The following is an 18,297-nucleotide window of genomic DNA, read 5'->3' as shown; positions in this document are numbered from 1 at the left end:
GTGGAAAAAAGGTGCCTTACAACCGTAACCTTTGTTTGGACAGATCTCACACGCAATTTGGATAAATTTCCCATGGTCTTTATTTTATTTTGAGAAACGATGTGGCAAAAATGATGTGCGGTGTTTTACTTGAGTGGACATAAACACCATCTAGGTATGCCTTGAATAGAGGGGATTATAGGAAACCTGGTATCACAAAAGGTCATTAGCTAGCCCAATAACGTCATCAACCACTAGTTGCACTCTAATACCGTCTTGTGTGAATACAATGCCCTCAATATCATAGAAACGTCATTTGAGGTTTAAAAGGTGATCTATTGTTTTGAATTCTTTATATTCCAACTTTTTCGCAACTGTATGGTGGAAAAAAGGTGCCTTACAACCTTAACCTATGTTTGGACAGTTCACTCACGTAATTTGGCTAAATTTTCCAAGGCCATTATTTTATTTTTAGAATCAATGTGGCATATTGATGTGTTTTGATTTTCTTGTGTGGACATAAACACCGTGTAGGTATGCCTTGAATAGAGGGGATTATAGGAAACATGGTATCACAAAATGTCATTTTCTAGCCCAATGACGTCTTCATCCACTAGTTGTACTCTAATACCCTCACGTGCAATTACAATGCCCTTGACATCAGGGAAACGTCATTTGTGGTATAAAAGGTGATCTATTGTTTTGAATTCTTTATATTCCAACTTTTTAGCAATTGTACGGTGGAAAAAGGTGCCTTACAACCTTAACCTATATTTGGACAGTTCTCTCACGCAATTTGGCTAAATTTCCCATGGTCTTTATTTTATTTTGAGAAACGGTGTGGCATAATGATGTATGGTGTTATACTTGAGTGGACATAATCACCATCTAGGTATGCCTTGAATAGAGGAGATTATTGGAAACCTGGTATCACAAAAGTCATTAGCTAGCCCAATAACGTCTTCATCCACTAGTTGCACTCTAATACCCTCTCGTGCGAATATAGTGCCCTTAAAATAAAAGAAACGTCATTTGTGGTTTAAAATGTGATCTATTGTTTGAATTCTCTATATTGCAACTTTTTAGCAATGGTATGGTGGAAAAAATGTGCCTTACAACCTTAACCTATGTTTGGACAGTTCTCTCACTCAATTTGGATAAATTTTCCATGGTCATTATTTTATTTTGAGAAACAATGTGGCATATTGATGTGTGTTGTTTTTCTTGAGTGGACATAAACACCGTCTAGCTATGCCTTGAATAGAGGGGATTATAGGAAACCTGGTATCACAAAAGGTCATTAGCTAGCTCAATAACGTCTTCATCGAATAGTTGTACTCTAATACCCTCTCGTGCAAATACAATACCCTTGACATCAGGGAAACATGATTTTTAGTTTAAAAGATGATATATTGTTTTGAATTCTTTATATTCCTACTTATTAGCAACTGTTTGGTGGAAAGAAGATTCCTTACAACCATAACCTATTTTGGACAGTTCTCTCGTGCAATTTGGCTAAATTTCTCATGGTCTTTATTTTATTTTTAGAAACGATGTGGCATAATGATGTGCGATGTTTTACTTCAGTGGACATAAACACATCAATATGAGTTTATGTTTATGTGTGTTGTGTGGCCATTGATCATCGACCAGAGGCTCGTACACCTCACCCCACAAATGTTTCCTTGCCATAGATCATATTCTTGGATTTTTGGTGGAGACCGTTTCTTGGTCAAAAATCCGTAGGTGTTAGCCTTCAGTATTATTGAAAATGGTCGTGCATGGCTATTTTCGGCAAAATGAAGGTTGTGTGGCCATAGATCATCGATTAGAGGCTCTTACACATCACCCCTCATATGTTTCCTTGCCATAGATCACATTCTTGGTTTTCTGGTGGAGACCATTTTTTGGCCAAAAATCCATTGGTGTTAGCCTTCGGTATTATTGAAAATAGTCCTTCATGCTATTTTCGACAAAAATGGGAGTTGTGTGGCCTTTGATCATCCACTACAAGATACTAATAAATGTTCGTGGGTTAATTTAAGAACGTGGGTACCGACGTTCTTAATTGAGTTATGTTCGTGGGTTAAGTTAAGAACGTGTGTACCCACGTTCTTAGATTAAATTCGTGGGCCCGTGGTAAAACCGTCGAACTTATCGTATTAGGAGCGTGGGTACCCACATTCTTAACTTAAATTCGTGGGCCACGTAGACACCATCTAACATAACCCAAAAACCTAAATCTCTCATCCCACGAGTCTCTCTTCTTTCCCTCTGTCTACCGCGCGCGCCCGCCGCCACCCCGCGCCCACCCCACCGTGCGCCGGCTCGCGCGCCGCCACCCAGCGCGGCCCGCCCTCGCCACCCTGCGGCCCTGCCGCCGCCCCACCGCACGCGCTCCGCCGCCCCACCATTAAGGCAGGTGATGCGGCCGACAAGGGGGCGGCGCTCGGGAACTCACAGAGTCATGTCGTGCTGGGGAGGCACGGGATTCGGATCCGGCCGTGGCCGCACCTGGACCCCGTCGAGGTGATGCGGGCGCACCAGATCATAGAGCACGTGCAGGAGGAACAGCACCGCTGGTACGACGTCAAGGAGCCGAGGCAGGTGCTCGCCGTCACCCCGACCAACTCACGCGCGTTCCAGGCGCTCCACCTCACCGGCCTCCTCCACTCACTCCGTCGGAATCCTTGCGCATACTGGCACGACAGACCAACTACGGCTCAGCGAGGAGGACAAGCAGAATATGCCTCTTCCAGTCCATGGCCCTGCTTGCAACTCCTCAGGGCATCTGATTGGATGGCACACGTTCAACTCATTGCCCTTCTCTGGGAAGACGGCCACAGTTGTTGGTGAAGCTGCCCCTGTTCTGCCCAGGGATTTGGAGTGGGCTGGTTTTGTGTTGAACTCGAGGATGTTGTGGAAGGAGGCTGACGACAAGCCTGACTGGGTGAAGGATCTTGATGCTGTGGGCGAGAATGGCGAGGAGATTGAGAACCCACTTACTCTGTTGAATGATCCGTCCTCTGTTGAGCCACTGGGCAACTGTGGGAAGAATGTCCTACTGTGGTGGCTTCGTGTTGAAGCACGGGCTGATAGCAAGTTTCCTGAAGGGTGAGTTTTTTTACATCCCAAGTTTTTGTTACCTAGCTATGCTATTGGGGAAGTTTATTTTTGTTAGATTCAAGATTCAGACATCTAGACTCATCCCCCACCTTGTTATAAGTTAAGTTAGGCCTTATCTGACTTGGCTAGGTTCACGGCTCAAAATCTCCAATGAATGCATGTGGCAACTGGATATAAACCAACTGTCTACTAGCTACCTAGCAACTGAAACTGTTGGCCCTATTTAGCTGAGCTCCATCTGGCAAATTTTCATGAGTACCATTCTCACTGTTATAAGATTTTCATGAGGCAGGAAGCAAAGCCTTGAGCTAGCTTGTTTGCATATGGAAAGGTAGCGAATCATCATGTTTTCTGTTTCTGTTGAGTTTTTTTAGGTCTATGTTCACTATTACAATTTAATTCTACTTGCAAAAACTACAAAAAATGGTTCGCTAATTTTGCTTTAATGTGCTTTAGTCCGTATATGTCCTGCAGTTCTTATTTGTTTTAGATGATGTGTTTGCTTGGTAGTCTCCTGTGTTGCAGTTATGTTGAAATTGTGTAACTTGCTGATACTGTTTTCGGATTTCTATTGGCAGAAAGTGTCCTTAGAGAATGGATTAATTTTGGTTGACACAAAGTATGAGTTTGGAAAAACATCTGATGGGACAATTGTGTTGATTGATGAGGTTATACTTCTGACGTTATTCTGCAAAAGCTTTTTAATCTTGTGCTCATTCTACCTAGTAACTAGCGGAAGAATATAAATATGCATTCTGACATCATAAGTTCATAACAGTGAAAATGCATTATGTAGAATCATATAGTACTAACTAGTTATTATATGCTTAGATGTAGGCAGAGTTGTTATATCATTAACTGATACTTCATGTAGTTGAAAACTTTTTGTTCTGAGTATTATCTATTTTTTTATAATTATGTTGAGTACAATTGAATGGTAACTTTTGAGATATTGAAATGCTGAATAGTTAGGTTTATAAAATTAATGTTATCTGCTAGAATATGCCTTTTCTGTGGTGTGGGCAGTGGGCTTGGCCATTCCTGTGTGTCTAAGGCCCAGCCTAAGGTGCTGCGCCACCTGTTCTCATCCCTGTGTACGCCTGCCTATATATGTGTACTATTCCCGCAATCAATAATACACACAATCATATGGCAGTATATCTCCTATCATTATCCTCTTTTTATGAAGCAGGTTCATACTCCTGACTCCAACAGATATTGGATTGCTAATTCATACGAATATAGATTCATATCTGGCCTTGAACCTGAAAATGTTGATAAGGTAAACTACCTTTGAGTCATACACATCATGTATGGGCTGATTACCTTGAATCCTTGATTGCACTTTATGCCTTTAAACCTTATGATTCATATTTAATGAGGTTTCTGAATATATCATTTAATTACCACAGGAGTTTTTAAGGCTTTGGTTCAAGAACAACTGCAATCCATATGAAGACACAGTATATTTTCTTCATACAGTTGTTAGAATCACTTGTGAATTTTGTTCCATAATGATCCAACTCATCTTTTTTTAGTGAAAACTTACGTGTACCCCAAAATATTCAGGTTCTGCCAGAAGCTCTAGAAGAGTTGGTATGTTAGTTGGCCTAGCAGTATGTATCTCTATAAGTTTCTGCCGTTGTTTCTCACTTCAAAGTTGATACTCATGAGGCCTTATCGTCTGAAAGAAGAAATGGTACTCAACTGCTGGTCCCTTTGGCAAATTTTTCTAGTAAATATTTTATTACAATCATATTTCCTAGTAAATATATTATGTTAGGACATTTTGGCCCTAACATCTTTCTTATGAGCATCTTTCTTAGTAAATATTTCCTAGTATATTTTCTAGTAAATTTTTCTAGTAAATATTTTATTACAATCATATTTCCTAGTAAATATTGAAATATACACGGGTCTTATATAACATCTTTCTTATGAGCAGGTCATCCAAAGATCATCCACCGTGACATTAAGGCATCTAACATTCTTCTTGACTTCAAATTTGAAGCTAATGTATGCTCTGAGTTTTTCTTTTCTGTTCTAGAGTTAATAGCTGACTGTTTCTGTTAACTGAAAATGTATTTGTCACACAATGCTTATATAAACCACTTGATTAAGTTATATTATGTTAGTACATTTTGGCAGTCCACTAATTATATCTGGTTTGATGTTGTTATAAAGTGATCTCTGCTATCTAATCTATTTTGGTGGCCGTAAAGTTTTGCTTGCTTGAAATTTGATCACATTAGTTGAATTTTGTCTATAATCACATCAGATGAGAAATTATACAGCCTTCTTGCTTAAATTTATAGACCACTGTTTAATTTTTTGAACTTTATTTTATCTAACAATTGTCTCTCTACAGGTCGCTGACTTTGGACTTGCAAAGTTCACTACTGATAATAACACCCATGTTTCGACAAGAGTAATGGGCACCTTTGGGTATGTATAAATGCTACCTTATAATTTAAGTTCAAGGTTAGACATTATAGGCAGACATGCTGCATACCTATTTGGCTGAAAATTTACCTAATACTGATGCAATTAAGACTAGATCGAAATATGGTTAGTTTCCTTATTGTTACAATACCCTGTAGATTTTTGTAACCTTGTCATTTGCATCATATTCTCAGCTATCAGGAGTGTTATTCCAACATTCAACTTGTTATGCTAATGCTAGTAATAATTATGGCTTGCTAATACACATCTTCCTAGCTCTAGGTATTTGGCACCTGAGTATGCAGCATCTGGCAAGCTCACAGAAAATCCGATGTATTTTCTTTCGGAGTCATGCTTCTTGAGCTTATTACTGGGCGGCGACCAATTGTCACAACCCAATTGGCACTGCTTGCTATAAGCACATATGTACTTCCATTTGCATGTTGTATAATACTAATACCAATTGCAAAATTATAGTTATTTTTTCTACCCTTGTTAGTTAATAAGCATATTTCTGGTCAATAGGTTGTATTCTTATTCTTGTAACCGTGTTAATTAATGTTATATACTTGTAGTCTCGTATTACCTTGTGAATATATCTGTCCCTGCCTGCCATGTGAACGTGCTTAGCCTGGAATTTGTGATATGTACATATATCCATGTGTTTGAAATCTGTATTGTATATGATATTCTGTGTTGCATGGGATATTATGTGTGTCTAATTTTTCATTTCTGTATTTTTTATTTTTTCTAGAAAAGGGTTAAGAACATGGGTACCGTCGAACTTAATGTGAGCCCTCGCCGACCCACGCAGGACCCATAAGTTCGACGACCACGTGGCCCTGTCGAACTTAAATGTAAGAACGTGGGTGTCGTCGAACTTATGGAAAAAAATTCGACGGCCCCCGTCGAACTTAAAAACCCACGTTCTTAATGTTAAGTTCGACGATACCCACATTCTTAAAGTTAAGTTCGACGGTACCCACGTTCTTAATGTTAAGTTCGTCGGGCCATCGAACTTACTTCTCTAAGTTCGTCCAAAAATCACCGTCGGCTATATTCGTCGGTAAACCCACGTTCTTATGGTAAGTTCGACGGCCTATTACATTAAGTTCGACGATTTTTCACCCATGTTCTTTAACCAGTTTCCTGTAGTGTTTCTCAAAATAAAATAAAATAAAGACCATGGAAAATTTAGCCAAATTGCGTGAGTGAACTGTGCATACATAGGTTAAGGTTGTAAGGCAATTTTTTTCCACCATACATTTGCTAAAAAGTTGGAATATAAAGAATTCAAAACAATAGATCACCTTTTAAACCTCAAATGACGTTTCTATGACATTGAGGGCATTGTATTCACACGAGAGGGTATTAGAGTACAACTAGTGGATGAAGACGTTATTGGGCTAGCTAATGACCTTTTGTGATACTAGGATTCCTATAATCCCTTTATTCAAGGCATACCTAGATGGTGTTTATGTCCACTCAAGTAAAACATCACACATCATTATGCCACATCATGTCTCAAAATAAAATAAAGACCATCGGAAATTTAGCCAAATTGCACGAGAGAACTTTCCAAACATAGGTTAAGGTTGTAAGGCACCTTTTTCCACCAAAAAGATGCTAATAAGTAGGAATATAAAGAATTCAAAACAATAGATCACCTTTTAAACAAAAAAGGATGTTTCCCTGATGTCAAGGGCAATGTATTCGCACGAGAGGGTATTAGAGTACAACTAGTGGATGAAGACGTTATTGGGCTAGCTAATGACCTTTTGTAATACCAGGTTTCCTATAATCCCCTCTATTCAAGGCATACATAGACGGTGTTTATGTCCACTCAAGAAAAACAACATTTGAGGTTTAAAAGGTGATCCACTCAAGAAAAACAACATTTGAGCTTTCCTATAATCCCCTCTATTGTTTTCAAGGCATACCAGGTTTTGAAGTCTAGACGGCATAATAAAGTGTAGTGTTTTACTTGAGTGGACATAAACACCATCTAGGTATGCCTTGAATAGAGGTGATTATAGGAAACCTGGTATCACAAAAAGTCATTAGCTAGCCCAATAACGTCTTCATCCACTAGTTGTACTCTAATACCGTCTCGTGTGAATACAATGCCCTCAATATCATAGAAACGTCATTTGAGGTTTAAAAGGTGATATGTTATTTTGAATTCTTTATATTCCAACTTTTTCACAACTGTATGGTGGAAAAAAGGTGCCTTACAACCTTAATCTATGTTTGGACAGTTTACTCACGTAATTTGGCTAAATTTTCCATGACATAGATCACATATTTGGATTTTTGGTGGAGACAACTTATTGGTCAAAAATCTGTAATGTTAGCCTTTTGTATTATTGAAAATGGTCGTTGATGCAATTTTTGGCAAAAATAAGGGTTGTGTGAACATTGATCATCGACCAGAGGCTCGTACACCTCACCCCACATATGTTTCCTTCCCATAGATCACATTCTTATATATGTGGTGGAGACCATTTCTTGGTCAAAAATCTGTAGGTGTTAGCCTTCAGTATTATTGAAAATGGTCGTTCATGCTATTTTTGACAAGAATGGGGGTTGTGTGGCCATTGACCAACGACCAGAGGCTCATACACCACACCCCACATATGTTTCCTTTCTAGAGATCACATTCTTGCATTTCTGGTGGAGACCATATCTTGGTCAAAAATCTCTAGGTGTTAGCCTTTGCTATTTTCGACAAAATGGGAGATGTGTGGCCATTGATCATCAACCAGAGGCTCGTGCACCTCACCCCACGTATGTTTTCTTGCCATAGATGACATTCTTGGATTTCTGGTGGATACCATTTCTTGGTCAAAAGTTTGTAGGTGTTAGCCTTCGGTATTATTGAAAATGTTCGTTAATGCTATTTTCGACAAAAATGGGGGTTGTGTGGCCATTGGTCATTGACTAGTTGCACGTACACCTCACCCCCACATGTGTTTCCTTACCATAGATCACATTCTTGGAGTTCTAGTGGAGACCATTTCTTGGTAAAAAACAATAGGTGTTAGCCTTCGGTATTATTGAAAATGGTCGTAATGCTATTTTTGACAAAAATAGGGGTTGTGTGGACATTGATCATCGACAAGAGTCTCGTACACCTCAACCCACATATGTTTCTATGCCATAGATCACATTTTTGGATTTTTGTTGGAGACAATTTATTGGTCAAAAATCTGTAGGTGTTAGCCTTTGATATTATTGAAAATGGTCGTTCATGTTATTTTTGACAAAAATGGGGGTTGTGTGGCCATTGATCATTGACCAGACGCTCATACATGCCACCCCACATGTGTTTCCTTTCCATAGATCACATTCTTGCATTTCTAGTGGAGACCATATCTTGGTCAAAAATATGTAGGTGTTAGCCTTTGGTATTAATGAAAATGGTCGTTCATGCTATTTTCGGTATTATTGAAAATGGTTGTTCATGGCTGTTTTCGACCAAAATGGGGGTTGTGTGGCCATTGATCATCGACCAAAGGCTTGTACACCTCACCCCACATTTGTTTCCTTGCCAAAAATCACATTCTTGGATTTCTAGTGGAGGCCATTACTTGGTCAAAAATCCATTGGTGTTAGCCTTCGGTATTATTGAAAATGGTCGTTCAAGCTATTTTGGACACAAATGGGGGTTGTGTGATCATTGATCATTGACCAGAGGCCCATAAACCTGACCCCACATATGTTTCCTGGCCATAGATCATATTCTTGTATTTTTGGTGGAGACCATTTCTTGGTCAAAAATCCATAGGTGTTAGCCTTCGGTATTATTGAAAATGGTTGTTCACGGCTATTTTCGGCAAAAATGAAGGTTGTGTGGCCATTGATCATCAATTAGAGGCTCGTACACCTCACCCTACATATGTTTCCTTGTGATAGATCATATTCTTGGTTTTCGGGTGGAGACCATTTCTTGGCCAAAAATCTGTAGGTATTATTGAAAATGGTCGTGTATGCTATTTTCGACAAAAATGAGGGTTGTGTGGCCATTGATCATCGACTAGTTTCTCGTACACCTCATCCCACATATGTTTCCTTGCCATAGTTCACATTCTTGGATTTCTGGCGGAGACCATTTCTTGGTCAAAAATCTGAAGGTGTTAGCCTTCGGTATTATTGAAAATGGTCGTTCATGGCTATTTTCGACAAAAAATGGGGGTCGTGTGGCCATTGATCATTGACCAGAGGCTCGTTCACCTCACCCCACATATGTTTCCTTGCCATAGATCACATTCTTGGATTTTTGGTGGAGACCATTTCTTTGTCAAAAATCCATAGGTGTTAGCCTTCAATATTATTGAAAATGGTCGTTCATGATATTTTTGACAAAAATAGGTGTTGTGTGGCCTTTGATCATCAACCAGAGGCTCGTGCACATCACCCACATATGTTTCCTTGCCGTGGATCACATTCTTGGATTTCTGGTGGAGACCATTTTTGGTAAAAATCCTAGGTGTTAGCCTTCAGTATTATTGAAAATGGTTGTTCATGGCTATTTTCGACAAAATTGGGGTTGTGGGGCCATTGATCATCGACTAGAGGCTTGTACACCTAACCCCACATTTGTTTCTTGTCATAGGCCACATTCTTAGATTTCTGGTGGAGACCATTTCTTAGCCAAAAATTCGTAGGTGTTAGCCTTCGGTATTATTGAAAATGGTCGTTCATTCTATTTTCGACAAAAATAGGGCTTGTGTAGCCATTGACCATCGAATAGAGGCTCGTACACCTGACCCCACATGTGTTTCCTTACCATAGGTCACATTCTTGGACATCTGGTGGGGTCCATTTGTTTGTCAAAAATCAGTAGGTGTTAGCCTTCAGTTTTATTGAAAATGCTCGTTCTTACTATTTTGGACTAAAATGGGGGTTGTGTAGCCATTGATCATCGACCAAAGGCTCATACACCTGACCCCACATATGTTTCCTTGCCATAGATCAAATTCTTGGATTTTTGGTGGAGATCATTTCTTGGTAAAAAACCCGTAGGTGTTAGCTTTTGGTATTATTGAAAATGGTCATTTCATGGCTATTTTCGTCAAAGATGAAGGTTGTGTGACCATTGATCATCGACTAGAGGCTCCTACACCTCACCCCACATAGGTTTCCTTACCATAGATCACATTCTTGGTTTTCTGGTGGAGACCATTTCTTGGCCAAAAATCCATTGGTGTTAGCCTTCGGTATTATTGAAAATGGTCCTTCATGCCATTTTCGACAAAAATGGGAGTTGTGTGGCCAATGATCATCGACCAGAGGCTCGTACACCTCACCCCACGTATGTTTCTATGCCAAAGATCACATTTTTGGATTTTTGGTCGAGACAATTTATTGGTCAAAAATCCGTAGGTGTTTGCCTTCAGTATTAATAAAATGGTCGTTGATGCTATTTTCGACAACAATAGGGGTTGTGTAGCCATTGACCATCAAACAGAGGCTCGTACACCAGACCCCACATAAGTTTCCTTACCATAGGTCACATTCTTGGATTTCTAGCGGGGACCACTTCTTGGTCGAGATCCGTAGGTGTTAGCCTTCGATATTATTGCAAATGGTCGTTCTTGCCATTTTGGACAAAAATAGGGGTTGTGTGGCCATTGATTATCAACCAGAGGCTCATACAACTGACCCCACATATGTTTCCTTGCCATAGATCACATTCTTGGATTTTTGGTGGAGGCCATTTCTTGGCCAAAAATCCGTTGGCGTTAGCCTCGGTATTATTGAAAATGGGGTTTTTTTAGTCGATGATCAATGGCCACACAACCCCATTTTTGTCGAAAATAGCATGAACGACCATTTTCAATAATACGGAAGGGTAACACCTACGGATTTTTGACCTAGAAATGGTCTCCACCAGAAATCCAAGAATGTGACCTTTGGCAAGGAAACATATGTGGGGTGAGGTGTATGAACCTCTAGTCGTTGATCAATGGACACACAACCCCTATTTTCGTTGATCAATGGACCAAAGGCTACAGATTTTTGACCAAGAAATGGCCTCCACCAGAAATCCAAGAATGTGATCTATGGCATGGAAACATATGTGGGGAGAGGTGTACGAGCCTCTGGTTGATGATCAAAGGCCACCCAACACCTATTTTTGTTGAAAATAGCATGAACCACCATTTTCAATAATACCGAAGGCAAACACCTACGAATTTTTGACCAAGAACTGGTCTCCACCAGAAATCCAAGAATGTGATATATGGCAAGGAACCATATGTGGGGTGAGGTGAACGAGCCTCTGGTCCATGATCAATGGCCACACGACCCCCATTTTTGTCGAAAATAGCCATGAACGACCATTTTCAATAATACCAAAGGCTACAGATTTTTGACCAAGAAATGGTCTCCACCAGAAATCAAAGAATGTGACCTATGGCAAGGAAACATATGTAGGGTGAGGTGTACGAGTAACTGGTCGATGATCAATGGCCACACATCCCCCATTTTTGTCGAAAATAGCATGAACGACCATTTTCAATAATAACGAAGGCTAACACCTATGGATTTTTGACCAAGAAATGGTTTCCATCAAAAATCCAAGAATGTGATCTATAGCAAGAAAACATACGTGGGGTGAAGTGTACGTGCCTCTAGTCGATGATCAATGGCCGCACAACCCCCATTTTTGTCCAAAATAGCTTGAACGATCATTTTCAACAATACTGAAGGCAAACAACTATAGTTTTTTGACCTAGTAATGGTCTCCACCAAAAATCCAAGAATGTGACCATTTTCAATAATACTGAAGGCTAACACCTACGGATTTTTGACCAAGAAATGGTCTCCACCAGGAATCCAATAATGTGATCTATGGCAAGTAAACATAAGTGGGGTGAGGTGAACGAGCCTCTGGTCAATGATCAATGGCCACACAATCCCCATTTTTGTCGAAAATAGCCATGAACGACCATTTTCAATAATACCGAAGGCTAACACCTATGGATTTTTGATCAAGAAATGATCTCCACCAGAAATCTAAGAATGTGACATATGGCAAGGAAACATATGTGGGGTGAGGTGTACGAGCCTCTGGTCGATGATCAATGGCCACACGACCCCCATTTTTGTTGGAAATAACCATGAACGACCATTTTCAATAATACCGAAGTCTAACACATATGGACTTTTGACCATGAAACGGTCTCCACCAGAAATCCAAGAATGTGATCTATGGCAAGGAAACATAAGTGGGGTGAGGTGTACGAGCCTCTGGTTGATGATCAAAGGACACACAACCCCTATTTTTGTCGCTAATAGCAGGAACGACCATTTTCAATAATATCGAAGGCTAACACCTAAGGATTTTTGACCAAGTAAGGGTCTCCACTAGAAATCCAAGAATGTGATCTATGGCAAGGAAACATAAGTGGGGTGAGGTGAACGAGCCACTGGTCAATGATCAATGGCTACACAACCCACATTTTTGTCGAAAATAGCCATGAACGACCATTTTCAATAACACCGAAGGCTAACACCTACGGATTTTTGACCAAGAAATGGTCTGCACCAAAAATCCTTGAATGTGACCTATGGGAAGGAAACATATGTGGGGTGAGGTGTACGAGCCTCTGGTCGATGATCAATGGCCACAGAACCCCCATTTTTGTCGGGAATAGCCACGAACGACCAATTTCAATAATACCAAAGGCTAACACATATGGATTTTTGACCATGAAATGGTCTCCACTAGAAATCCAAGAATGTGATCTATCGCAAGGAAACATAAGTGGGGTGAGGTATACGGGCCTCTGGTTGATGATCAAAGGCCACACAACCCCTATTTTTGTCAAAAATAGCATGAACGACCATTTTCAATAATACCGAAGGCTAACACCTAAGGATTTTTTTACCAAGAAATGGTCTCCACCAGAAATCCAATAATGTGATCTATGGCAAGGAAACATATGTGGGGTGAGGTGAACGAGCCTCTGGTCAATGATAAATGGCCACACAACCCCCATTTTTGTCGAACATAGTCATGAACGACCATTTTCAAAAATACCGATGGCTAACACCTACGGATTTTTGACCAAGAAATGGTCTTCACCAGAAATCCAAGAACGTGACCTATGGCAAGGAAACCTATGTGGGGTGAGGTGTACAAGCCTCTGGTCGATGATCAATTGCCACACAACCCCCATTTTTGTCGGAGATAGGCACGAACGACCATTTTCAATAATACCGAAGGCTAACACATATGGATTTTTGACCAAGAAATGGTCTCCACCAGAAATCCAAGAATGTGATCTATGACAAGGAAACATAAGTGCGGTGAGGTGTACGAGCCTCTGGTTGATGATCAAAGACAACCCCTATTTTTGTCGAAAATAGCATGAACGACCATTTTCAATAATACCTAAGGCTAACACCTAAGGATTTTTGACCAAGAAATGGTCTCCACTAGAAATCAAAGAATGTGATCTATGGCAAGTAAACATATGTGGGATGAAGTGAATGAGCCTCTGGTCAATGACCAATGGCCACACAACCCCCATTTTTATCGAAAATAGCCATGAATGACCATTTTCAATAATATTGAAGGCCAACACCTACGGATTTTTGACTAAGAAATGGTCTCCACCAGAAATCCAGGAATGTGATCTATGACAAGGAAACATATGTGGGGTGAGTTGAACGAGCCTTGGGTCAATGATCAATGGCCACGCAACCCCCATTTTTTCGAAAACAGCCATGAACGACCATTTTCAATAATATCAAACGCTAACACCTACGGATTTTTGATCAAGAAATGGTCTCCACCAGAAATCCAAGAATGTGACCTATGGCAAGGAAACATATGTGGGGTGAGGTGTACGGGCATTTGATTGATGATCAAAGGCCACACAACCCCCATTTTTTGTCGAAAATAGCCATGAACGATCATTTTCAATAATACCGAAGGCTAACACCTACGGATTTTTGACCAAGAAATGGTCTCCACCAGAAATCAAATAATTTAATCTATGGCAAGGAAATATATGTGGGGTGAGGTGAACGAGCCTGTGGTCAACGATCTATGGCCACACAACCGCCATTTTTGTCGAAAATAGCATGAACGACAATTTTCAATAATACCGAAGGCTAACACCTACGGATTTTTGACCAAGAAATGGTCTCCACCAGAAATCCGAGAATGTGATCTATGGGAAGGAAACATATGTGAGGCGAGGTGAACGAGCCTCTGGTTAATGATCAATGGCCACACAACCCCCATTTTTGTCAAAAATAGCAATGAACGACCATTTTCAATAATACTGAAGGCTAACACCTACGGATTTTTGATCAAGAAATGGTCTCCACCAGATATCCAAGAATGTGACCTACGTCAAGGAAACATATGTGAGGTGAGGTGTACGAGCCTCTGGTCGATGGTCAATGGCCACACAACCCCCATTTTTGTCGGAAATAGCCATCAACGACCATTTTCAATAATACCGAAGGCTAGCACCTACGGATTTTTTACCAAGAAATGGTCTCCACCAGAAATCCAAGAATGTGATCTATGGCAAGGAAACATATGTGCGGTCAGGTGTACGACCCTACGGTCGAAGATCAATGGCAAACAACCCACATTTTTGTCGAAAATAGCATAAATGCCCATTTTCAATAATAACAAAGGCTAACGACTATGGATTTTCGACAAAGAAATGGTCTCAACTAGAAATCCAAGAATGTGACCTATGGTAATGAAACATATGTGGGATGTGGTTTATGATCCTCTGGTCTACGATCACTGGCCACAAAACACCCATTTTTGTCGAAAATAGCCATGAACGACCATTTTAAATAATACCAAAGGCTAACACCTACAAATTTTTGACCAGAAAATGGTCTCCACCAGAAATCTAAGAATGTGATCTATGGCAAGGAAACAAATGTAGGGAGATGTGTATGAGCCTCTGGTCGATGATCAATGGCCAAACAACCCCTATTTTTGTCGAAAATAGCATGAACGACCATTTTCAATAATACCAAAGGCTAACACGTACAGATTTTTGACCAAGAAATGGTCCCCACCAGAAAACCAAGAATGTGACCTATGGCAAGGAAACATATGTGGGGTCAGGTGTACGAGCCTTTGTTCGATGGTCAATGGCTAGACAACGCCCATTTTTGTCGAAAATCGAATGAACGACCATTTTCAATAATACCGAAGGCTAACACCTACGGATTTTTGACCAAGAAATGGTCTCCACTAGAAATCCAAGAATGTGATCTATGGCAAGGAAACATATGTGGGGTTAGGTGGTCGAGCCTCTGGTCGATGATCAATGGCCACATGAACCCCATTTTGTCGAAAATAGCCATGAATGACCATTTTCAATAATACCAAAGGCTAACACCTACGGATTTTTGACCAAAAAATGGTCTCCACAAAAAATCCAATAATTTGATCTATGACAAGGAAATATATGTGGGGTTAGGTGAACGAGCCTGTGGTCAACGATCTATGGCCACACAACCCCTATTTTTGTCGAAAATAGCATGAACGACCATTTTCAATAATACCGAAGGCTAACACCTACGGATTTTTGACCAAGAAATGGTCTCCACCAGAAATCCAAGAATGTGATCTATGGCAAGGAAACATATGTGGGGTGAGGTGAACGAGGCTCTGGTCAATGATCAATCGCCACACAACCCCCATTTTTGCCGAAAATAGCCATGAATGACGATTTTCAATTATACCGAAGGCTAACACTTATGGATTTTTGACCAAGAAATGGTCTCCACCAGAAATCTGAGAATGTGATCTATGGGAAGGAAACATATGTGGGGTGAGGTGAACAAGCCTTTGGTTAATGATCAATGGCCACACAACCCCCATTTTTGTCAAAAATAGCCATGAACGACCATTTTCAATAATACCGAAGGCTAACACCTACGATTTTTTGACCAAGAAATGTCTCCACCAGATATCCAAGAATGTGACCTATATCAAGGAAAAATATGTGAGTTGAGGTGTACGAGCCTCTAGTCGATGATCAATGGCCACACAACCCCCATTTTTGTCGGAAATAGCCATCAACGACCATTTTCAATAATACCGAAGGCTAACACCTACGGATTTTTGACCAAGAAATGGTCTCCACCAGAAATCTAAAAATGTGATCTATGGCAAGGAAACATATGTGGGGTCAGGTGTACGACCCTACGATCCATGATTAATGGCCAAACAACCCTCATTTTTGTCGAAAATAGCATAAACGCCCATTTTCAATAATAACAAAGGTTAACAACTACGGATTTTCGACCAAGAAATGGTCTCAACTAGAAATCCAAGAATGTGATCTATGGTAAGGAAACATATGTGGGATGAGGTTTATGATCCTCTGGTCAACGATCAATGGCCACACAACACCCATTTTTGTCGAAAATAGCCATGAACGACCATTTTCAATAATACCAAAGGCTAACACCTACAAATTTTTGACCAGGAAATGGTCTCCACCAAAAATCCAAGAATGTGATCTACGGCAAGGAAACAAATGTAGGGAGATGTGTATGAGCCTCTGTTCGATGATCAATAGCCAAACAACCCCTATTTTTGTCGAAAATAGCATGAACAACCATTTTCAATAATACCAAAGGTTAACACGTTCAGATTTTTGACCAAGAAATGGTCCCCACCAGAAATCCAAGAATGTGACCTATGGCAACGAAACATATGTGGGGTCAGGTGTACGAGCCTCTGTTCGATAGTCAATGGCTACAGAACGCCCATTTTTGTCGAAAATCGAATGAACGACCATTTTCAATAATACCGAAGGCTAACACCTATGGATTTTTGACCAAGAAATGGTCTCCACCAGAAATCCAAGAATGTGATCTATGGCAAGGAAACATATGTGGGGTTCGGTGTTCAAGCCTTTTGTCGATGATCAATGGCCACACAAACCCCATTTTGTCGAAAATAGCCATGAACGACCATTTTCAATAATACTGAAGGCTAACACCTACGGATTTTTGACCAAAAAATGTTCTCCATAGAAATCCAATAATTTGATCTATGACAAGGAAATATATGTGGGGTGAGGTGAACGAGCTGGTGGTCAATGATCTATGGCCACATAACCCCCATTTTTTTCAAAAATGGCATGACCGACCATTTTCAATAATACTAAAGGCTAACACCTACAGATGTTTTACCAAGAAATGGTCTCCACCAGAAATCCAAGAATGTGATATATGGCAAGGAAACATATGTGGGTTGAGGTGAACGAGCCTCTGGTCAATGATCAATCGCCACACAACCCCCATTTTTGCCGAAATAGCCATGAATGACCATTTTCAATTATACCCAAGGCTAACACCTATGGATTTTTGACCAAGAAATGGTCTCCACCAAAAATTCGAGAATGTGATCTATGGGAAGGAAACATATGTGGGGTAAGGTGAACGAGCCTCTGGTTAATGATCAATGGCCACATAACCCCATTTTTGTCGAAAATAGCCATGAACGACCATTTTCAATAATACCGAAGGCTAACACCTACAGATTTTTGACCAAGAAATGGTCTCCACCTGATATCCAAGAATGTGGCCTACGTCAAGGAAACATATGTGAGGTGAGGTGTACGAGCCTCTAGTCGATGATCAATGGCCACACAACCCCCATTTTTGCCGGAAATAGCCATCAACGACCATTTTCAATAATACCGAAGGCCAACACCTATGGATTTTTGACCAAGAAATGGTCTCCAC

At 40.4% G+C, this 18,297-nt stretch overlaps 1 non-coding gene across 6 annotated transcripts; it reads left to right on the top strand.

The window, feature by feature from the left end:
* The first annotated feature begins 2,227 nt into the window (after positions 1 to 2,227).
* LOC103647381 (uncharacterized) lies at positions 2,228 to 6,162 on the top strand. 6 transcript variants are annotated; one of them, XR_002262936.2, is made up of 8 exons: positions 2,228 to 3,093; positions 3,684 to 3,773; positions 4,298 to 4,387; positions 4,518 to 4,568; positions 4,675 to 4,804; positions 5,051 to 5,121; positions 5,474 to 5,550; positions 5,830 to 6,162. It is a non-coding gene; the product is annotated as an uncharacterized protein (transcript). The 6 variants fall into 6 exon arrangements; XR_004850430.1 differs by having other exon boundaries at positions 5,824 to 6,162; XR_004850433.1 differs by having other exon boundaries at positions 4,518 to 4,589; positions 5,824 to 6,162.
* The last annotated feature ends 12,135 nt before the right edge of the window (positions 6,163 to 18,297 follow it).

The sequence above is a fragment of the Zea mays genome, chromosome 6 (genome assembly GCF_902167145.1).
Source record: "Zea mays cultivar B73 chromosome 6, Zm-B73-REFERENCE-NAM-5.0, whole genome shotgun sequence".
In the NCBI taxonomy this organism is placed as follows: domain Eukaryota; kingdom Viridiplantae; phylum Streptophyta; class Magnoliopsida; order Poales; family Poaceae; genus Zea; species Zea mays.
The sequence above is the reverse complement of the archived record's forward strand: the minus strand, read 5'-3'. Positions and strand labels throughout refer to the sequence as shown.